The sequence below is a fragment of the Anabrus simplex genome, chromosome 1 (assembly GCF_040414725.1).
Source record: "Anabrus simplex isolate iqAnaSimp1 chromosome 1, ASM4041472v1, whole genome shotgun sequence".
Lineage (NCBI taxonomy): Eukaryota > Metazoa > Arthropoda > Insecta > Orthoptera > Tettigoniidae > Anabrus > Anabrus simplex.
Window position 1 is genome coordinate 426,306,139 of NC_090265.1, and position 19,062 is coordinate 426,325,200.

Below are 19,062 nucleotides of genomic sequence, written 5' to 3' on the forward strand. Positions count from 1 at the left end.
TGAAATCTTTCTGTCGTCACATGGGTGTACGCCCGTGTCCGTCAAGCGATGAGTTTTGGGACCTGAACGTTCTTATTGGGACCACACCGTCTTCCGCAGGCGATGCCATTACGTTTCTTTGAGCGGTTTTCATTTTATAGCCTCCGGCTCGTTTCTTGTTGAACCAACTTCATATAAATTCACGCCTCACTACCTTGCCAGCACCAAGAGTGATCGAAAGCTCACTCGAACTCAAGCTCCGCACGCCACAGACCGACCCGACTGCCGAATTGTTATTTAACAAGATGTTATGCTCGAAAGTGTTTCTTTTAACGGTCAAGATATGGACATGATACTGTATAGGCTTTTGGGCTTATGCCGTGTCAAGAAAATAAGGTGAAATTCTTTACGTTTGGCAGAGAACTGTGCTCTGCGTCATCAGAAGAAAATCTCGACTTTCCACGAGAAAGGCTTCTTAAGCAATGACTTTTTTGAAATGTAGATGTTATAATAGAAGTGGAAATGGTACGTTCATTCGTCATCAGATGGCTCCCCGGACGTGGCTCAGCGCTAGCGTTCGAAGCGGAAGCTTACCAAACCATCAGAATCAGTCTAAAAGGGTCACAAAACATGTGTACGTGACATATGACATTGACAGGTGTATGACATAGACACAAGCCTGGAATGTCTAATAAGTACGGGCCGTGAAAGCATCAATGTTAACAGGTCAAGATATGTTTTATTCTTCCGCTACTCCAGTTATATTCGGATGTACTACAATTTTTAATTAGCGTGTGATGATACTGACTGCTTTAAATATGAATTGATTACATCTCATTAAATGAGAGACGGACGTTAACTGCAGATGGGTTTACTCCGATAATTAATTAAATTCACTCATATGGCGGCTTACAAGTTCAATGAATGATTGTGTCGTAATTAAACTAGATATTGTATTTTGTGATTAATTGTGCTTCGGGATTAATATTATGGTAAAGTATTATTTGCAGTTTTATGAACTCGTTGTTTTTAATTGTTATTCTGATTATTTCATATTTATTCTCAGCTTTGTTTTTGTTTCCAATTGACAGCTGCCTTCCGGGAATCATTGGAAAATTCAAATGTGAATATAATTCCAATGAGTATTTTGAGAGCGATGTAAGCGTGTCGTTTATGGGTAGGTTGCACAAACCGTGATTTTTGTGAATGAGAAGACTCAAGAGTCGTTAGATGACAGCAACCCTCCACACTCTTTTTGTAGTCATGTCGACAGTCCCTTGTGCTTAACGCGTGATGGTTTTGATTTTTAGGGGGAGAATAGTGGGTAGTGCGGTAGAGTATCCTTTTTCACTCACAAGTCCCGGGTTCGATTATCGGCACGCTCTGGGATTTTAATCTAGATCTGAAAATGGGAATGCATTGCATTATGTGTCGCCCTCTTTCTATGTCCACTTGAATGAAATTCCAAGAGCATCAGTGAGAAGGCAACGTATCTTCCATATAAAATTAACTACGGATGAACTTAGTTCGAACTCATGCCAAAGGGCGAATATGTCACGATCAGTCTTCTAAAAACAAAGCATTTTTCTGTTAAAAGAAAAAAAAATTTTTTGCTAATGGGTTTTCGTCGCACCGACACAGATAGGTCTTATGGCGACGAGTACAAAAATTATGCACCTGAGAGGTGCATAGTACTTTTAACGTAAATACAAGAATATAATATACGGTTTATCTGATGCCAATTTCAGCTGCTGAAACTTTGTCGTTTTCTCAATATAGCTATGAATGAAAAACAGAATAAGATATACAAACTGTTTGTGAAAAGTTTGGTGAATGGACTCATGAAATAAAGACATCGTAAGTTACACATAATCCTCCTTTACTGGCCTTCGAAGTAATCTACGTTACCTACAAGACACTTTTGACATCGATTGTAAAGCTGCTGGAAACTGGCAATAAACGCTCCTTTTGGAATCTCCCGGAGAACCTTTGTCACGCGTTGTTGGATACCTGCTACACTGTCGAACCGGTGGCCTTTCATGGCTAATTTAAGACAGGAGAACAAAAAAATCTGCCGTCGCCAAATCCGGAGAATACGGAGGGTGTGGGAGAAAATTCACCTGGCATTCAGCAAGAAACTGGGTCATGCGGATCGCGGTGTGCGGACGGGCATTGTCGTGGAGGAGCTTCCACTGTCCACTCCGGTACAGTTCAGTGCAGTACAGTGCGTTGCAGTAGCCGTTTCAAAATTCCTTCGTACAATTCCGCGTTGACAGGTGTACCCTGGGGTACAAATTCATTATGAATGATATCATTGCTATCGAAAAAGGCTATCAGCATTGTCTTAATCTTGAACTTCGTGCGCCGACGCTTCTTGGGAGGCGCAGATGACACTGAACACCACGCCATTGACTGTCTCCCTGTCTCCGGATCATACTGGTAGCACCACGACTCGTCTCCTGTAATGATGGTTTTCAACACCTCCGGCTTTTGGTCACAAAGGTCAATGAAATATCCCAACGTTTCCATCCGAGTCTGCTTCTGCCCGTCTGTCAGGTTGTGCGGTACAAACTGGGCACAAATCTTGTGCTTTTTCAAATGTTCGTGAACAATGGTCCTTTCACTGTCCTTGCCTACACCCACTTCATCTGCTATCATTCGTAAGGAGAGTCGCCGATCATTCGCAAGCATCTGTCGCACTCTTTCGACGTTGTTTGGAGATGTGCTTGTGGTTGGTCGACCGGAACGCGCCTCGTCCTCAACACCTTCCATTCAATCTCGAAAGCGTTTAAACCAGTCAAAAACGCACTTTTTACTCACTGCTTGAGCGTGGTAAACTTGCACTGACATTGCTTGTGTTTCCGTTGCCGTTTTGCTTAGGTGGTTGCAAAACGTCATGTTAACGCGTTGCTCCGTTTTGCACTCCATTGTGCAATGACACGAGTCCTCACACTGACTCCGCGCGATGTGTTGCAGCGTTGAACTCCGTTTAACTGTATTGAGTTGACCGATAGGAGGCACTTGGTATCATGTCTCGCAATGCGTATGCGAGAGCGCATCATCCGAACTAGCACGGTGTACATCCTAGGCGACCATTCACTGAACTTTTCAGACACAGGTTGTAAATATGACACTGAAAATAATATTCTCCTCATCACTTTGTTTCAACACTAAATGCCTATAAAATATCGCTCCCTGGTTGGTCTGGGTTAGAGTGCTTGGGGGCTTCCGAAGAGGAGTACACTTAGCCTTATAAGGAAAAATGAAAGGAGCAGCTCAATCAAGTCTCATTCTCAACCACCTTAGCAAGCAAGCTTGAAGTTTAACTATCGTGATCTTAGCCACGAGATCTCTAGGTTTTAGGGGGAATGTCAAACACAGAGATGTGACTTTTCAAAAATCTCGCACACCTTGGCCGAGATTAGAACTGCATCTACCTTCAAGGGAATCTAGTGGCAACGTCACTCACCCTGTGCTCTGCCTAAATCTTGAACGAACTTTAGATTTTCTATTATACATTATCGAAACTAGAAAGTATCATAACCAGCTTTTTGCGGGCATGTGTTTTCCATGGATTATTTTCAGGTCATCAAATGTAGTTATCTCTATGTCTTATTTAGGATTTTGAACGGTGGGCATTTCATTTCTTCCTATTTTCCTGTTGGACTCTTCAAGCAGGGTTTTTTTAATAACTGTTTCCGTTTTTGACACATTGATTAAAAAGTAATTGTATGTGTATATTATTCCTGGATATTTATTAATTTGATTGATATTATTGAAATGTTTGTGTTTGTTAGCTCAGTGCCTTCATGTTCCCATTTATGATACCCACTATGCGATATTTGAAGTCTCCAATGCAAACTAATCTACTTAGGCCCACATATAACAGCACCAATTTGCATAAACAGTCAATATGTTGGTGAAATTTAAATTGCGCCTTTGTGACAGTTGCCATGCATTACAATGAACCATCGCGAACACTGTAAAATAGATATTGATAATGTTACGTAGTTGTGTGTTTTGTGTCATTAATGGAGAATGTCGTTCTTTCACTCACTGCTGAGTGGTCATAGTACTATTCTCTTTTTTAAATTGGTAACATAATTGAAGTCCAATGCCTTTCTATGACCGTCTTTACTGGCCCAGTACCAAGAGAGGTGGCTGAGCAATTTGGGCCGTGCAACTGGTACCTTGCATTGGTTTCGAATCACACTAACGGCAGCTCTGAAAATGGATTTCCGTGGTTTCCAATTTTCACAGCAGGCTTCTTAATTAAGACCCCGGCCACTTCCTTCCCATTTTTAGCATTTTCTATCTCATCGTCGACAAAATTCCTGTGTAAGTTGGTACGACGTTAAACCACTGCCCACTAGCCCACTGCGCTAACATGCATTTCTTTAGAGCAACGTTGTCCTTATTTTATCTCCCTTACACCACTGTATATTGTATATTTCAAATAATAAGCCTCGTCTTGTAGGTCAGGTTCAACTTTTACATATCGTAGCATTTTGTCTCCAAGTTACGTAATACTACTAGCTAATTTACATGTTAGAGGAACTGGTAGTTTATTATTGTGAATATTGTAATTTTTCCGTCGTTTATTCTCGATAAGATATAATGGCCTTTTATTTCAGTTCTTTATCACTCTGTCTGGCGACATCACACTAGCTCCACTTTAGTAAAAAATTTCAGGAATGTACTGTACTCTTTTTTATTCTTCCTGTTATTGCCTTCCTTCCTTCCTTCCTTCCTTCCTTCCTTCCTTCCTTCCTTCCTTCCTTCCTTCCTTCTTAAGTCGTAGTCATGGATGTGAGGTAAAATGATAGCAGAGTGGCATTTTCATCGTGGCAGCCGCGGTTCGATTCCCAGTCAGTGCGTATGCGATGTTTATTATGAAGAATTGCATCCTTGTGAATCGAATCAAATTCCACTGGACGCAACGAGGCTATGATTACGATATCAGTAAATTACTAGCTTCTTTTTACATAACCAAAATTTTGAGTTTTTGTTTGTTTGTGCAGTATCTAGTTGATTATCTATGAAGCGCCACTGAAATTTATTTGGATATAGGATATAGGTAAAAGCCAAAACACATGACATGGTATGATGAAGCCTACAAGGTAGGTAGGGCGAGTTGGCCGTGCGCGTAGAGGCGCGCGGCTGTGAGTTTGCATCCGGGAGATAGTAGGTTCGAATCCCACTATCGGCAGCCCTGAAGATGGTTTTCCGTGGTTTCCTATTTTCACACCAGGTAAATGCTGGGGCTGTACTTTAATTAAGGCCACGGCTGCTTCCTTCCAACTCCTAGGCCTTTCCTATCCCATCGTCGCCATAAAACCTATCTGTGTCGGTGCGACGTAAAGCCCCTAGCAAAAAAGGGTAGGTAGTTATCCATTCCTTTACTTAATAAACCAGAAAGTGCTATTTCAGCACCACTGACGCTGCGAGTAATATCTTTGATATTGGTGTAGTGGTGATTATTGTTTTAAATCATGCGGGATTATTCTACCTTTTTTACTTTAATAGTAGGGGTAAATATAAGAGGTTCGAACATTCGAAAATGAAGGTATTTGCAAAAGAAGGAGAAAGACCATGAAAGGCGTGACGATGACAGACTCTTTAGACCTCGTAAATATCATTTCGGTGAGGTTGAAGGAATTGACCAAATTACATATGCGGAAGATGAAACAAGGGAACATGAAGCAAGTAAGTGAAAACAATATCAGAGTGATGCAGTCGCCAGGACCTCACATGTAGACCTTAAGATACTAGCCGTGCAATGAATGCCATTACTCACCACAAACCATACCTCGGTAGCTCCTTACCCATCACAGCCAAAATGAGACCGAAAGTTCATTGATGATGATGATGATGATAATAATAATAATAATAATTTCGTGTGGCTATTTCTATCCAAGTACAGTGCTTGTAAGGCGGACCCTCCGATGAGGGTGGGCGGCATCTGCCATGTGTAGGTAACGGCGTGTTATTGTGGTGGAGGATAGTGTTATGTGTGGTGTGTGAGTTGCAGGGTTGTTGGGGACAGCACAAACACCCAGCCTCTCGGGTCATTGGAATTAACCAATGAAGGCTAAAATCCCCGACCCGGCCTGGAATCGAACCTGAGACCCTCTGAACCGAGGACCAGTACGCTGACCATTCAGCCAACGAGTCAGACGAAAGTTCATAGAAAGATATTGCTCTTGCCTTTGACCAACGGCGATTTTCGAAACAATGTACCGAGAAACTGGCCGTGCGGTTGGGGGCGCGCAGCTGTGAACTTGCATTCGGGAGATATTGTGTTCGAATCCCACTGTCGGTAGCCCTGAAGATGGTTTTCCGTACTTTCCCATTTTCACACCAGGCAAATGCTGGGGCTGTACCTTAATTAAGGCCACGGCCTCTTCCGTCCCACTCCTTGCCCCTTCCGATCCCATTGTCGGCAGAAGACCTGTCTGTGTCGGTGGGACGTTAAAAGAAAAAAAATGGTAACATTGTGTCCATTAAGAGATCGAAACGAACTGAAGAAGTCAAACTGTACTGTATCAACTCGTTTGCGATACTACTTCTCAACTTCTGGCTCAGTGAGGAAAGCAACGGGAAACTACCTCACTCCTCATTTCCCTAGTACGCCTCTTCAGTGACACCTAGGCCATCTATGACAGCTAATGTTGAACCTGTTGAGAATCCAACCAGCCTTCGGGCTGAATACCCAACATACATACACTACTCAATTTGGGGTCATAATCGTAAATGAGGTAAATCTGAACATTATTAATAAATGTTCAAGGATGAACTGTTGCATCATAATTTAAGGAAAGGAAATTGACAACAATGGCGATAATAAATGCACAGTTTATTAGATATTATTTCAAATGTCTTTCTATCTAGTAAAGTAACTTGCTTTTGTTTCGACGTCGAAAAAATAATTTGTGGCACAACAAGTGCCAAGATTTACTGTCTGCCTTCGTTGGGGTGGTAATGTGATGAAACTGACCAGTATTAATGTAAACTTCCATTGCTGTTATCTCCGTCAGTTCATCAAGTTGTTTTGAGGATATTCGAAAAACGTTTCAGATCAAGGAATATCCAAATCAGAGCCAGAACTGGACTCGCCGGATATTAGTCATCTACCAAAAGTAAAGCAAAGTCTTCTCTGTACAGGCCGTGAAGGTCCTTGGAGGGGCGGAAGGTTAAGGATTCCACTACCCGTAACCTTGGCACTGAAATGAAATGGCGTATAGCTTTTAGTGGCGGGAGTGTCCGAGGACATGTTCGGCTCGCCAGGTGCAAGTCTTTTGATTTGACACCCGTAGGTGACCTGCGCGTCGTGATGAAGATGATATGATGGTGAAGACGACACATACACCCAGCCCTCGTGCCAGCGAAATTAACCAATGATGGTTAAAATTCCCGACCCTACCGGGAATCGAACTCGGGACCCCTGTGGCCAAAGGCCAGCACGCTAACCATTTAGTCATGGAGCTGGACTCTCGGCACTTGATGGGGTAGAGTGGTTAGCTCTACGCCCGGCCGCCTTAGCCCCCAGGAATTAACCTGGTACCTACTCATTTTTGGTGTAGGCTGAGTGAACCTCAGGGTCATATGATTAGTCATCTACCACTCAGTGCAAACCCATTACGTCAATGCTACAACAATGATTGATTTCTGTTTAGAAAATGAAAACACTTAAGGATAACATTGCATGATTTTCACATTATTATTATTATTATTATTATTATTATTATTATTATTATTATTATTATTATTATTATTATTATTATTTTAAAATGGATATTATCTCCATCAGTAATAGCGAAATCGTTATCTCTGTGTAGCTTCAGCGGTTACTAGTAACTTGCTGAGCCATCCTTCCTATAAGAGCAGCTACGTGACGTGTTCCAGTATAAAAGTATTTACATAATATTGACCCTCATTATTCCACTCGTGTTGTTTGTCCGTAGCTCAGTGTTCCCGTCCAGTGGAGCTCATGTAATGAACAGTTAAGTGAGTGAACACGTGCACTACAATTTGCAAAAGCTGGTCTCTCTTTCTCCTCTTCACTTACACCCATTAATTGTTTACTTCTTCGTGTCTTGTGTATGCGTGACCTCTCCTGCAGGAAGGGAGAGAACTAGGCACCCTACACTGATGCATGCAACCTGTCCGCAGGGTGTCTGTCTGCAGACAGCGAAATTACTCAAGAAAAGCACGGCTTTCTTCTCCAGGTTTATTTCTTTCCCGTCGGTAGCAAGACAGTTATTTAATTGTAAGTTTGCCGCATCTCTCCTTGTAAATACTCTTTCCACTGTGAAGCAGAAGGAGGTTGTAGTAAGGAGAAGGGTTTGTAGTAAGGATGTAAAGGAGAGGGCATATAAGTCTCTGGTAAGACCCCAACTAGGGTATGGTTTCAGTGTATGGGACCCTCACCAGGGTTACTTGATTCAAGAACTGGAAAACCTCCAAAGAAAAGCAGCTCGATTTGTTCCAGGTGATTTCCGACAAAAGAGTAGCGTTACAAAAATGTTGAAAAGTTTGGGCTGGGAAGACTTGGGAGAAAGGAGACGAGCTGCTCGACTAAGTGGTATGTTCCGAGCTGTCAGTGGAGAGATGGCGTGAAATGACATCAGTAGACGAATAAGTTTAAGTGGTGCATTTAAAAGTAGAAAGATCGCGAAACGAAGATAAAGTTGAAATTCAAGAGGACAAATTGGGGCAAATATTCGTTTATAAGAAGGGGAGTTAGGGATTGGAATACCTTACCAAGGGAGATGTTCAATAAATATCCAATTTCTTTGCAATCATTTAAAAAAAAGGCTAGGAAAACAACAGATAGGGCATCTGTCACCTGGGCGACTTCCCTAAATGCAGATCAGTAGTGATTGATTGATTGATTGATTGATTGATTGATTGATTGATTGATTGATTGATTGATTGATTGATTGATTGATTGATTGATTGATTGATTGATTGATTGATTGATTGATTGATTGATTGATTGATTGATTGATTGATTGATTGATTGATTGTGTTCGCTGTTCTCCGACTCTAAAGGCTTTGTGTGAATGACCAAATGTTGTCATTATTTTCTTGCAACGTCATAAAATCATCGGTGAAATATTCTTCTGTATCTTTAGCGCATAAAAGTGAGAGTCCGCAAAGTAATCAGTGCACGAATTCATATATTACGCTAGACTTATCGATACACAATTTTACAACACCACCAAAGTAGTGAGTTCTACGTGTGAACTTACTGTACAGAGGAACAAAGCACAACTAGTTTAACATGACTAAACAATGAAAAATGGTAACCCACAGCCTGTTTCCAGTTATTTGACAGGGTCAGGAATGGAATGAATGAAGCCCCCAGCTAGCGGCGAGGGCAGAAATTGTGCCGGCTGCCGAAACCTGTCGAACTCTTCTGGAGCGATGATTAATGACTGACAGATGAAATGAAATGATATTGGAGAGTGTTTCTGGAATGAAAGATGACAGCGAAACCCGGAGTAAAACCTGCCCCACCTCCGTTTTGTTTAGCACAAATCTCACATGGAGTGACCGCGATTTGAACCACGGAACCCAGCGGTGAGAGTCCGGCGTGCTGCCGCTTGAGCCATAGAGGCTCCATTAAACCGGAGGTGGAATTGGTCAGCATAGTCCTCGTTCGAGAAAAAGACGAAGTGTTAGCTGAAAAATCGAAATGTAGAGACAAACTGTATTTTATACTGTATAAAGAAGATAGTGAACATTTCCTTCTTGAAATCAGTTCATAGTATTGTTACAAGGAACAACATTACGGGAGAGGGACTTTGTAACTTGGCTGAGAATAAATTTGAAGAAATAATACTGACTACCTGTATGTGTTATGTCAACGTACGGTCGTAATCTGTCTCGCGTGACTTTCCTTCTTGTCATCCACATATCGATCATCGTGCAGCAAGGTGGAGCTGACGCTGGGCATGGATACAAACGGCGCGCCCGCATTTCGAAATATTATCAGTATAGAGCTCCTTACAGTAACTTATAGCCCATTGAGCCAAGGTTGAGGCCTAGCGCGCTATTCATCCTTGGAACTGGAGCGATGTCAAGCTGCGAGGAGGAGTGCATAGGACGAATAAAAATTAGGTTTCCTTCAAGAGTTGGACGTGGAATATGAATTTGAATGCAGCATCCAGCTGGAAACATAACAAGGAAGATGAGAAGAGCGAGTATATCTCATAATAAGAAGTTCCGTGAAAAGTTACTTTACTTCTTCTCTGAAAAGAAAGTCTTGACATGAACTTTATTTAATATATTAAGTTATTTTCCACCGTACAGTATATGTTGAAGATATTTCTATTACATTTATTCAGGTAAGAATAATAGTAAACGAACGTTATAAGATAGAATCAAAGCCAAGCAGAGAGGTTCGTTCGACTTTTCATAACCGCGGGGGGATAGCATGTTTACCTTTTTGCCCAGTCATTGTCTCTAGAAATTAATCTGGAACTCATTTTCGTTATCTTCTTCTTCTTATGACGCCGTCTCCCTCCGAAGGTTGGCGATCCAATTGATTATGATTCCACACGAAACAGCAGCACGGAAGATCTCTATTGACGTATGTCCATACCACCGCCGCAAGTCTTTCAGCCAGTAATTTTTCGTTATCAGCTGAGTGAATTCTTGGAAACTGTACTTTTCCACAAGTAGTAGTTTTTTTTTCATATTTCTTCCAAATTTACTAAGGTAGCCTTTACCGCATGGACCACACAACTTCATAGAATAAAATTATTGATACCGTACTGTATTACTGTATTACAGTGGCAGTAATTGCTCGCTTTCCAAACTACCTTTGAGTATATATATATTATTTTCCCCGTACAAATTCACTGCATTATTCCAGCTGGTACTACTACTACTACTACTACTACTACTACTACTACTAATAATAATAATAATAATAATAATAATAATGTTATTGTTTTTACGTTCCACTAACTATTTTTCGGTTTTTGGAGACGACGAGGCGCCAGAATTTAGTTCCGCAGGAGTTCTTTTACATGCCAGTGAATCTACCGACACTAGGCTGACGTATTTTAGCACCTTCAAATACCACCGGACTGAGCCAGGATCGAACCTGCCAAGTTGGAGTCAGAAGGCCAGCGCCTCAACCGTCTGAGCCACTCAGCCCGGCCCACCTGGTACTAAGTTTCAGCATAAAGTAATCCAAATATAGATGTGGTGGTGATTAGTGTTTTAAGGGGAAGTACAACTAGGCAACCATCCTCTTTTAACACTAATCAGAGGGAAAATGTGGAAGGGGTCCGAAATTTCGAAAAATGAAGATATCGGTCAAGGTAAGACAAGGGCCACGAAGGTAGTGAAAATGAAAGACTCCCTAGCCTTCCGAACCTAATAGCGTCGGGATCGGAAAAGAACAAGAGTTGACCAAGGGAAATCACATAGAACAGATGAAAGTGAGGAGCCTGGCACAAATAAGTGGAAGCAATGCCAGGACTCATTTAGTCCTATTTAGTCGGCTCTTGCGACAGGCATGGGATACTGTGGGTGTTATTCTACCACCCCCACCCACAGAGGGATCAAATATAGAGTGACGCTTCTAAGGTAGATAATGTGAATACTATGCATGTTAGAGTGAAATCCGGTGGAGAACCGTAATGTAATTTCATCGATCACCAATATTATAAATGTACTCAAGTTCTAGGCTTTCTCTATCGTGAAATTACCCACGGTTCGCCCCATTGTGGCATTGGGCTTATAAGTTGGATTGCCACACCTTTGCAAGAAGCTGGCGGCTAGTGCGCAGTTAAGACACCACCAGAGACCTTTTGATGCACATGCAGAGTGCATTGATGCAAGTAAAGGTATACATATACCTTCCCTAGTGTGGTGTCACGGAATGTGCCTGTAAATCTACCAACACGAGGCTGGCAGGCATACAGTGCCTATATTTATATGTGCGTTGTGTATATACTGGTGTATGTACGTGTACTTAACTGGGGCTAGGACTGGTATATCAATAGCTGTACCTATATGTTAAGTGCTATCCCGGCATTCACCTGGAATAAACTGGGGAAGCCACAGAAAACCACTTCGTTGGGTCATCTGAAACAGAGTTCATCCCGTTCAAGTCATTAACGCATGTTTTCAGTTTGATACATGGTGGTATGGAATACCAATAAGCTATGCTGTTCCTCAACTCATGACAGTGGTCAGTTTTAATCCCTAGGTATTGATTCATTATTTAAGAATGAAAACAACCATTAATATAAACAAAACACATTGACAATTCTGATGACGCATCTAAGCTTCAAACTGAAGACAGAGCTGTGTCACGTACATAATAGAGGGGTTCTCATCAATTTTAAAACTGTCAGCACCACCCACATGTATTATTAAGTATTCGAGCACCATGAAATCAAATAAATAAATAAATAAATAAATAAATAAATAAATAAATAAATAAATAAATAAATAAATAAATAAATATTTTAAAAAATCACTCATCAGGTTTATGCGATCTTGAGCTCAAATGTTACTCAGAATTTTAATGATGTCAAGCGGTAAGTAGCTCCGCATAAAGACTCCTGGATAGATATAGGCCTATATATATCAAGTAATCGTTCTTTGTTCTTTGTGTATTTCATAAGTGCATGCGTAGATCATCCTGAACGTACCCAACCTTTGAGAGAAAGACTTCGCCGTATTTGGAACCTTTTGGTATCTTCTACTTCACCTAAACGAACAAATATTTCAGAGCTAAGGAGGTCAATAGATCTGTCAGTTGCACAAAATCAGCAGTAATATTTCATATATTTCAAAACGTAAGTAAAATCACACCATGGGTGGTATAATCAACTTAAGAACTTTAAAGTCGCTAAATGCTAAAGTATGATAATCTGTGGATAGCAATGCTCTTATTCCAGTTCGCACAGCAAAGCTTGAATTGAAAACGAAAATGACCTAGGGGGCGTTTGTGGTCGCAAGCAATTTTTTACTCACATGGCGAAAGCACAAAATATTATTTTAAAGAACGGAAGGCTAAGAATGTCTGGGGTAGTATGTATGACCTTCCCGTTGTTAATGTTAGTTTAATAGACCAGGGTTTCTACCTTCTGTGATCAAATAGCTGCTCAGTTGCTCTCACAAACCTGAATTAATGTACTGTAAACCCTCCTCCTCCTCCTTCTTCTTCACTTCATTATCTTTCTTTCTTTCTTTCTTTCTTTCTTTCTTTCTTTCTTTCTTTTTCTTTCTACCTTCCTTCTTCTTTCTTTCCTCCCTACCTACCTACCTCTAATGTCTTTCTTCCTATCTATCGCCGGACTGAGTGGCTCAGACAGTTGTGGCGCTGCCCTTCTGACCCCAACTTGGCAGGTTCGACCTGGCTCAGTCCGGTGGTATTTGAAGGTGGTCAAATCCGTCAGCCTCGTGTCGGTAGATTTACTGGCACGTAAACGAACTGCGGGACTAAATTCCGGCGCCTCGGCATCAACGAAAACCGTAATAGTAGTTAGTGGGACGCAAAACTATTATTATTATTATTATTATTATTATTATTATTATTATTATTATTATCATCTATATTCCTCTTTTCTCTAATACATTTCTTTCTTTCTTTCTTTCTTTCTTTCTTTCTTTCTTTCTTTCTCTTTCTTTCTTTTTCTCCCTTCAATCCCTTTCATTTTCTTTCTTTCTATCGAACTTCCTTTCTTTCATGCCTTCTTCCCTTTTGTTCATTCCTTCTTTCTTTCAGATTATTCACTTTTATACCCCTGTTCCTTCCTTCCTTCCTTCCTTCCTTCCTTCCTTCCTTCCTTCCTTTCATTCCTTTTTCTTTCTTTGCCGTCCAGTCAGTAGGTAAACTACGATGTGTTACTAATGAAGTCAGTCTCCTGCACTAGATATTTGACACCTGCAGGTTAACTAATATGTTTTGAGTGTTGTTATTGTATTAAGGCTTGCGCTGTAATGAAGGTAGCTCTTTCACCTCGTCTCGTTTGCTGAGCTTAAAGCTTCATTGCGGGTGTTCCTAGTTGTTCTGAAGGCCACCATGTGGTCCACGAGAATCCCCTGCGAGCTTTGAAATATGAGCCGCACTGGTCTGGACATTAATCACACTGTTTCTCTCTGAGTTTCGTTCCACACAGTTAGGATGGGAAAAAGCAGGAGCACGCGATACGTTTCAGCGACGGAAACTGCCCCGATGGCGGAACGTTCAGCAGCAGTGAACCTACCAATAGTTCACTGATTTTATACATAGGACAGTGATACTGTTGAGTAGGAATAAGTATGAATACGGTATTATCAAATCTCTCCCGAGTAAGGAAAATGAATCGTAATTTACCTAAGAATGCATCCAGTATGAAAGGGTGAGATGGAGTAGAAATATTTTTTTAAATTGGTTTTACGTCGCACCGACACACATAGGTCTTATGGGGACGATGGGATAGGAAAGGGATAGGAGTCGAAAGGAAGTGGCCGTGGCCTCAATTAATGTGCAGCACCACATTTTCCTTACATGAAAATGGGAAACCACGGAAAACCATCTTTAGGGCTGGCGACAGTGGGATTCAAACCCACTATTTCCCGCATGCAAGCTCAAAGCTGCGCGCCCCTAACCACACGGCCAACTCGCCCGTTGAGAAGAACAATTCCCTGATACTTGCGAAAATAAAACCACGGGATTCGCTGAAGGACAGGATTTCATCAGGAGCAGTCAAAGATAAAGAGGATGACGGATGATGCGATGAAAGGACAGGACTGGAAAGGACCTAATGGAAAAACACTTCGGGAGAAAGACGTAAGCGACAGACAAAAATTGAGTAGACTAACGATTGATTGATTGATTGATTGATTGATTGATTGATTGATTGATTGATTGATTGATTGATTGATTGATTGATTGATTGATTGATTGATTGATTGATTGATTGATTGATTGATTGAAGTTAGTGCGCCTGACCCTGGTGGTGAAGAGAAGTCAGGTACGAGAAATCGAAGAACGGTGTCTGCAACAAGGAATTGCAAATAGAATAAAATGATAATTATGATTAATTTTAAGTCATCAGCCGCAGTGAATTCCCCTTGAACCAATAAACCAATATACCAGTATTCTTTTTTTTTTTTTTTTTTTTTTTTTTTTTTGCTAGGGGCTTTACGTCGCACCGACACAGGTAGGTCTTATGGCGACGATGGGATGGGAAAGGCCAAGGAGTTGGAAGGAAGCGGCCGTGGCCTTAAGTAAGGTACAGCCCCAGCATTTGCCTGGTGTGAAAATGGGAAACCACGGAAAACCATTTTCAGGGCTGCCGATAGTGGGATTCGAACCTACTATCTCCCGGATGCAAGCTCACAGCCGCGCGCCTCTACGCGCACGGCCAACTCGCCCGGTACCAGTATTCTATTTAAGTATCATTATACTACAATAACAACTACTACTACTACTACTACTACTACTACTACTACTACTACTACTACTCCAGTCAAAATGTCGTATATTTTTAAATTGAAGCCCTGTGGCTGAACAGAGGCTTCAGTAACACCTTCGAAATACAGCTTGTTTATTAGATCTGTCTTATTAAAAAGTAGTTAGGTCATCGTAGAAGCACAGTACCACCGAGCGAATTCTCCGTGCGGTTAGAATCACGCAGCTGTGAGCTTGCATTCGGAAGATAGTGGGTTTGAGCTCCACTGTCGGCACCCCTGAAGATGGTTTTCCGTGTTTTCCCATTTCCACATCAGACAAATACTGGGGCTGTATCTTAATTAAGGCGATGGCCGCATCCTTCTCAGCCCTAGCCCAACATCGCCGTAAGACCTATCTGTGTCGGTGCGACGTAAAGCAAACTGTAAAATAATAGTACAGTACCCAACCGGCTGTGAGTGTAATCGTGAAACAGGTACGAATAGCTCAACAATTACAGGGATCCTCTATGCGAGTGTTGAATGGATGAAGTGTGAACGCAGTAAAATGAACTGAAATTTTGTAAAAGTACTGTATTTATACGTGTACTGTACTTCCGAACAACTTTTCCACCCCAGCAGTGGCCTTTTAGCCTGTTATTGGAAAATTCCTGATTTTATCGTATAATTTCCCCTTCTCCAAATTCGGAAAACTAACTCTTCCATAAAATCACCAATAAATTTGCTAGCATTCTGAACTAGACGCGAGGATTGAAGAGTTTCTGGAAGCCAGTCTCAGTGCCAGAATCGGTTAATCGTTCTCCTGTTTCTAAGACAGTTGGTTCGATACCGGTTTACAATGTTGGCATTTCAGGATGTTCAAATGCTACCTTACCTTCTGACACGTTAAAGAAGTCATGCAGGATGAAGTTCTGACATCCTGTCGTCTCTTAAAATTGACATCAATTGAAGAGATTTTAAAAGTGATTTTATTCCTAGAATAATTCTCTGATTACGGTATTTTCATGAACATCTAGGTGGCTTGCAGGCGCTGTGCCATGACTACTCGACTCCCAAGCGAGTGTCCCTGATTCGACTACTGGTGACTTTCGGTGGGACTGTCAGTAGACATAACACGCGCATCTGTTATTAAACGCCCGGTTAAGACCGGAACATTTCTATGGTTGTCCTCGAACGCTTCCCCTCCCTCCCCTTCTCACAAAGACGACATTGGCAAGAAATACGGTTGTTATACCTGTAAGAACTATTCGTTAAGTTTCTCATGTCCTTCAAGGGGCTGCTTGGTTCACTCTGAAGGACGTGAGTTCGAGTCCCCGACAATTCCCCCCTCCCCTCCCCATTGCGCGTCAGCCCCGAATGGCCATGGCGTACAAAGCGACCGCTGCTCAGCCCGAAGGCATGCAGATTACGAGGTGTCGTGTGCTCGGCATGACGAATCCTCAACTTTCATTATTAGTTACTACTACTACTACTATTACTACTACTACTACTACTAACCCATTAGAATGTCGTAGGATTTTAAATATAAATTTATGGTGTAGTGGACCTCTAGTCAGCCCTCTGACACAGATAAAAAAACAGTCTCCGATAAGGTGTCTGAAATTTTAGAAGCGAGATTTTCACTTCTTGATAGGCATGTGACACCGAGATTCATTCCGCCTACATAAAACCTGAGTACAAGGTTAATTCCCGGGCGAAGAGACCAGCAGCGTAGCCAGGATAGACGGATAGGGGTGGGGGTTATAGTTACAAAATGATGATAGAACTTAATGAAGGTGCTTGTGCGTGTTTGGTGGTCAAGGAGAATAATTTTACGGCGAATGGTATGTTGAAATTACAATCTAAAATCCAATTTTAACTATCCACTCAGCCATTAGTTATGGAATTCATCACTTCCGCAAAATTCTAATACTTTCTGACTCAAAATGTGCCCTTCAAAAGCTACAAAATTCTCGTTGTGACCTGTACACATTAGTATATATTAGACATTTTGAACTTTACCGCACAGGAATCAGCTCAGGAAGTGCATCTCCTACGGACTAAAGACCACGCAGGTATAATGATGAACGAGTTAGTAGACCAGCTAGCGAAAGAAGCCACAACTCGTGAACTCCGCCTTTACAACAGTTAACGTATTCTGAGTTCCTTCCCATAATCAAACAACAGGTCTACAGGGAATGGTCTGACTACTGGAATATGTCACAGCTTACAAGAGGAAAGCACTATGCTAAAATTTAGCCCACCATACCAACGCAAATATGGTTCAAGAAATTGAATTAGAATACGTCTGGGGCATAGATGCTATCCAAGTCATCTACACAGGATCAAGGTCTTCGACAAGTCTCACTGCCCAAAAGACCCTGGAGAAATAGCGGCTTGAATCACATCATACTGTCCTGTAAGAAGTACTCCCAACAACTGAACCATCTGTACTCTTCTTTGGTGAAGTTAAATACCCCACTGCCAACTTCAGTTGCCATCCTATTATCAAACCTTACTCCACAATTATGTACTGTAATTTGCCAATATTTATCAGACTGCAATCTTGGCTGAATGGTCAGCGTACTGCCCTTTGGTTCAGAGTGTCCCGGATTCGATTCCCGGCCGGGTCGGGGATTTCAATGGCTTCTGATTAATTCTTCTGGCTCGGGGACTGGGTGTTTGTGTCCCTCCCAACACTCTCCTCTTCATATTCAGAGAACATACCACACTACCAACCAACCCAAAAACGCGCAATAGTGATTCCATACCTCCATATCAGGTTGGCGTCAGAAAGGGCATCCGGCCGTTAAACAGGGCCACATCCACATGATCGACGCAGTTCGCACCCGCGACCCCACAGGTGTGCGGCAAGCGGTAGTAAAAGAAAAAAGAAGTGTTAATTTATAAGATATGACATTTTCTTTGCAACCACGAAATGTAAGTACCACAAATGTATGCTTACTCTGTAAATGCTGGCCGCATGAAGAAAAATAAAAAATCCAATGTTTGAGGCTTCTTAGAACATATATTCAAGAGATCTGTTGGTTTTACAAGTATGTCTTGTGAATGTTCCAAAAAAATAAAAAATGCAACCCATTGAGACGATTTGCACTATTTTCTTGTTAGTTTCTGTTTATTTTCTTTTATAAAAAATCCAATGCCGGGGTGAGGGTGTTATAACCCCCAGTACCCCCCCCCCCTTTGGCTGTAACTCTGGAAGAGACGGGCGGACGTACAGCTTAACACTCTATCCCACATAGTACAGAGGTTATGAATAGTGGAAGTCTTTCCTAACCGCTGTTCCAGAGGCTTCGTGGCGTATGAGGAGATGACTTCCCCACTGTCGGCGGCCCTGAATATGGTTTTCCATGGTTTCCCATTTTCACACCAGGCAAATGCCGGGGATGTACCTTAATTAAAGCCACGGCCGCTTCCTTCCACTTCCTAGGCCTTTCCTATCCCATCGTCGTCATATGACCTATCTGTGTTGGTACTGAAACTTTCCTAACTCGCTGACTAACTTTTGAAACATATAAATCTGCATTTATATTGAAAAATATGAAATATCTACATTTAACCTGAAAATTATGAAAATTAATATTCATTAAATAAAATACACAATCGTCGAACCTTGTACTCACACTTACTTGTTATCTGCTTACTTACACATACGTT